This window comes from Pteropus alecto, unplaced genomic scaffold, assembly GCF_000325575.1.
Source record: "Pteropus alecto unplaced genomic scaffold, ASM32557v1 scaffold67, whole genome shotgun sequence".
In the NCBI taxonomy this organism is placed as follows: domain Eukaryota; kingdom Metazoa; phylum Chordata; class Mammalia; order Chiroptera; family Pteropodidae; genus Pteropus; species Pteropus alecto.
In genome coordinates this window covers 3,307,597-3,312,356 of record NW_006441061.1, presented here as the reverse complement: position 1 = coordinate 3,312,356, position 4,760 = coordinate 3,307,597, and the positions used below count along the sequence as shown (strand labels likewise).

Genomic DNA, 4,760 nt, shown 5'->3' with positions numbered 1-4,760 from the left:
AAAGTTCTAAAAGGGCAAAAAACGTCAATTTGGGGTACGTGGAACCTGAAATGGTGGTGAGACTTTGCAGTCTCACACTGTCTCGTACAGAGCGTCTCAGTATGACATCCCAACGTTCCCAACAACAACAAAGAAATGGTAACGACGCGGTAACACGTGAAATCCTTTACACAAACTGTGGGCAGAATTAAGATTCTTTGTATTCTGCCACCGTGTGAACATCAGACATTTTTCATCCTGATATAAACTCTATAAAGAAAACGGAAAATTCCCTTCTCCTCAAATGCTTTAGCCACGTGGTACTTTGGTCCAGTGGGCTGGTGGACCTGTGAGGATGGAGCTCCTCGAGGTCGGGGGGAACCCCAAGATCCAGGAGCCATCAAGGGAGAAGCCTGACAAGGACGATGGGAGCAGGGATGAGCAGCAGCAGCGGCTGCTTCTCCTGAGCAACTGCCGAATGCGGAATGCCAGGCCTCATGCGGAGAGCCCCCGGTGCGTTATTCTAACCCTCGCGCTAACCCCGAGGACCGTTATCATTTCTTTTTTTTCTAAAATGAGGACACGAAGTCTGAGAGAGAGCCAGAAAGCTGCCCAGTTAGTGACTGAGCCTCACTTCCTCGCTGCCCCCCTTCCCCGGTGAGCCGCCCACGTGTCCACTCCGCTCCACGGGCCATTCCCCACGCCCTGGGGCACAGGGGACTCACGGCCAAGCGAAGGAGTTAATAAAAATTACTACAGCCAACGTTCATTGAACACGTACTACGTGCCAGCCATTCATTGTGTGTTCTGCTCAATGGGTCGCATTTAATTTTCACAACAGCCCTGTGAGGTAAATCCTTCTTTTCAGATGAGGACAGTGAGGCTCAGAGCGGCCGAGTGGTAGGCCTAGGGTCTGACTCCGCAGCTCAATATCCCCAGCAGCACCCTCAACTGCCCACGGCCACCAGAGGGGCAGCGGTTGTACGAAGAGGTCAGGGCAAGGCCACCCTGAATTGTGAAAGCAGATTTGTCTTCAAGGGACTTGGGCTGTGCCTGTTCCCAGAGAGTGGGAAAGTCCTGGGCACCCCCCGACCCAGTGAGTCCTCCTGCCCCCGACCACCTCTCCTACCGGGACGGCTGCGACCATCTCCCCCCAGCTCTGGGTGACTAGTCTGAAGCTCCCCTCAACCCAGGCTCCACTCAACAATGAATGCGGGGCTTCTGAAAACAAAAGCGCGTCGGAACGGTGTCTTGCTTAAAAAGTTTCAGAGGCTCCCGACTGCCCTTGGGATAAAGTGCCGCCTCTCACGAGGCCTCACCTGCTCCTCATCTCTCTCAGCCAAGTGCACGTCCCTCAGCTCCCGGAAAGAACACGTGCAGCTGCTCCCGCCTCGGGGTCTGCTCCGGTTACCACTGCTGTGTGACAAATCACCACCCACATGTAGTGGCCCGAAACCACCGTTCTTATGCCCTTGTGGGTTCTGCGGTTGGCAGTTCAGACACGGAACAGTGGGATGGCTTCTCTCTCAGGTGTCTGGGGGCCTCTCCACCTGGGGGGCACTCGATGGCGAGGGGCTGGAATCACAGAGAGGTAGCTTTCCTCACACGTCTGGGGGCTGATGCCGGCTGTCCGCTGGGACCCATGCTACACGTGGCCTCTGCGTGGCAGCTTCCGGGTAGCCGGACTTCTCAGGTACCAGCCAGGCTCGGGCTCCAGAAGAGAGTGTCCCAGTGAACCAGGCAGAAGCCGCACTGCCCGTTCTCACTCGGCCTGAGAAGCCAGGCAGCTTCACTCCATTGTGTTCTACTGGCTACAAGCAAGTCACAGACCCACCCAGATTCAAAGGGAGAAGGAAGAGGCCCTGCCTCTCCATGGAGGAGTGTCAAGGTCTCATCGTGGACCAGGAGAGACTGTGAGGGCCACCTTTGAAAAAGCAAGCCACCACACGGCCTTCAGACTCTGCCGCCTCCACCTAGACCATCCCCTCTCCACACTCACCACTGAATCTTACTGAAAACGCGGGTTTCGGCCGAAGCGCCACGTCGTCAGGGAGCCCGCCCTCACGGTCCTGCCCTGGCTCTATCCGGCCTCCGGCTTAGATGCTCTCCCTCAGTGCCCAGTGCGTCCCGTGTACCCCCAGCTGTCTGTCTCCCCTCCTGACTGTGAGCTCTGTGAGGACAGGGACTTTGCTTCCTGGTGTTGGCTTGAGTACATTTCTAATAAACACATCCTGGAGAAGAGAGAGAGACAGAGAGACAGAGAGACAGAGACAGATAGAGAGAGACAGAGACAGAGAGAGAGAGAGAGAGAGAGAGAGAGAGAGAGAGAGAGAGAGAGAGAGAGAGAGAGAGAGAGAGAGAGAGAGAGAGAGAGAGAGAGAGAGAGAGAGAGAGAGAGAGAGAGAGAGAGAGAGAGAGAGAGAGAGAGAGAGAGAGAGAGAGAGAGAGAGAGAGAGAGAGAGAAAGGAGGAAAGAAGGACATACGCCAGCCTCCAGGCTACCGAGGGTACAGCTCGAAAAGAATTCAGCTCCATCCTTGCGCCTTTGCTGATCCTGAGCCCCCAGCCTGCCGCGGCCCCACCACAATGGCTCACCGTGGTCCAGAGCAGGTGGGCATCTTCACCCCCACCGTAGATGTGTGTGTGTGGGGTGGGGGTGGGGGTCCTGTCCAACCCATCCGTCTAGTTAATGTTGTGGCCCATAAGATACTGGGGGCTTTTGGCCAAGGCCCACCTTCTAAAAAGGGACAGGGCTGACAAGTGGCAAAGGGAGAGGATCTGATGGGCTGAGAACAGTTGAGGCAAGAAGAAAAGGCTGCTCCCTGCAGAGACAGGAGTGGTGAAAACGAGCCGTGATGGACCCGTGAGCCCAAGGACCAAGGACGTGACACACTGTGTCTCGGGGTGGGGGGAACCCCATTAAAATGTCTCTCCCAATTTGTACCCAAACATCAGTACCACCACCACCACCATCATCACTGAATTTTCTTTTTAAAGGAAAGTGCGACCACCAATATTTCACGTGGCCACGGTCCAGGCAAAAGGACACACCTGTGCCTGGCTGCTCTCTTCCCGGTCCCCGCCCCCTCTCTCCTGCAGGACTGCTTACTTCGCGGGGCCCGTGCTGTCTTCGCCTTTCCTGCTCTGACCCTGTCAACACTCACGAGCTCCACACCGGTGACAGACTGCTGAGGACCGGTGGACCCCCATTATTTGTTCCTCGAAAAGCCTGCTGGGAGGGGCTGGTTCACAGCAACCGCTGGCCCACCTGACCCCAGAGTCTGAGTTCAGACCACCGAGGCGTCCCTGCCCTGGGCTAAGCCCCTTCCCCAGTGGCCTCGCAGAGCCCTCGCCACTGCCCTGGAGGCGGGTTGCTCGTTAGCTCATTTGCTGCTGCGTGAAAGGGATGCCAGGGAGGCGAGGGGACTGAACCCCAGCCGCTCAGGTAGGAGGTGACGCGGCATTTCTCCAGCGCTGCCTCACCCCAGCCGGCGGCATTTCCACTCTCCCGGGCTCCTGCCTCCCAGTAACTTTCACAGCACGGCACGGATGCTGCTGGCTTCCGTGCGGACGGCCTTGGGCTCCCTTCCCCAGGGTTTGGAGCTGGGAGTGAGCCCTCGGGGAGTCTGTGCGGGGGGCTGCCCCGCCTGAAACTCTGCGGGCAGTGCACAGCAGAGGACCCGGCTTCCTGCCGCCCGCACGTCAGTTGCCTGCACAGCTGGAGCGGATCTAAACCCGCTACCTGAGTCAGAGGGGAAGCTTTGTGCGTTGCAAAGTGCACCAGGAGCTGCCCCAGCTTTGGGAAGCAGTCGGGCCAGGGAGCAGAGCTGGCCAGGCTGCTCGTGCCAGGGGAGGAGGGAGCCCTCCGAGGCCGCCAAAGCGGGCTGGGGCGGGAGGGGCCGGGCCAGCTGGGGCCGGAGCTAGTGTGACATCACCGGGCGGCCCGCCTCTGTCTGGGGCTGAGGGGAGGCCCGGAGCCTTTCTGGGGCCTGGGGGATCCTCTTGCACTGGTGGGTGGAGAGAAGTGCCTGCAGCCAACCAGGGTCAGGCTGTGCTCACAGTTTCCTCCGGCGGGCGGCATGTAAAGGCTCCACAAAGGAGTTGGGAGTTCAAATGAGGCTGCTGCAGACGGCCTGGGGACGGACGCGAGGCAGCCCTGAGCTGTGCCGCCCGGGTCGGAACCTGCACGGCACGGCCCGCAGGCAGCCGCCGGCCCCCGCCGCACGAGAGGGCAGGTTGTGAGCAGCTCCGAAGGACCCGCGGCCAGCCCCGTCCCAGCCTGGCCGAGCCCCACCGTGCGGGCACAGCAGAGCCAGCACAGGCCAGTGAGGCAGGGCTTCTGGGTGGCTGGCTGGCCTGAGACTCGGGACCCCTCCTGGAGGCCATGGACGGGCTGCCCCGCTGACGGCCAAGCATGTGAGCAGCTGCCCCGGAAGCAAGCAGGAGGGACGAGGTAAGGGGCCAGCTCCGTGGTGCCGAGGGGCGGGAGCGAGAGGCAGCAGCTGGCCCTGGGTCTGGGGCTCGAGACCCCAGATCCCTCCGGCTGGGGGTGTGTGTACAGCTGGATCCCGGAAGGTGTCACTCCTGCTTTCGCTGGGAGCCAAGCGAGGCGTGTGCCGGGGCAGGACCTGCAGACGCCTGGGCACAGGGTGGTGTCCCGGGCACGAGCTCGTGGGCTGGGGTTCCGAGGCCCCACTCTCCTGCTCGGACAAAGAGCCTCTGGGTGGTGGCAGTGGCTCCTGGGCACGGCCCGGGCTGGGGGGTGTGCCTGTGTGTGGGCTG

The 4,760-nt window shown here is 60.2% G+C and overlaps 2 protein-coding genes across 2 annotated transcripts in view; one reads left to right on the top strand and one right to left on the bottom strand.

The window, feature by feature from the left end:
- The window catches only part of RALGPS1 (Ral GEF with PH domain and SH3 binding motif 1), a 229,692-nt gene that overhangs the window by 75,497 nt on the left and 149,435 nt on the right, over window positions 1–4,760 (bottom strand). The gene's annotated exons all lie outside the window — the stretch shown is intronic.
- Window positions 3,913–4,760, top strand: part of ANGPTL2 (angiopoietin like 2) — a 34,465-nt gene continuing 33,617 nt past the window's right edge. The window contains 1 exon segment of the mRNA XM_006917975.3: window positions 3,913–4,431. The gene's annotated coding sequence lies outside the window, so the exon portion shown is untranslated.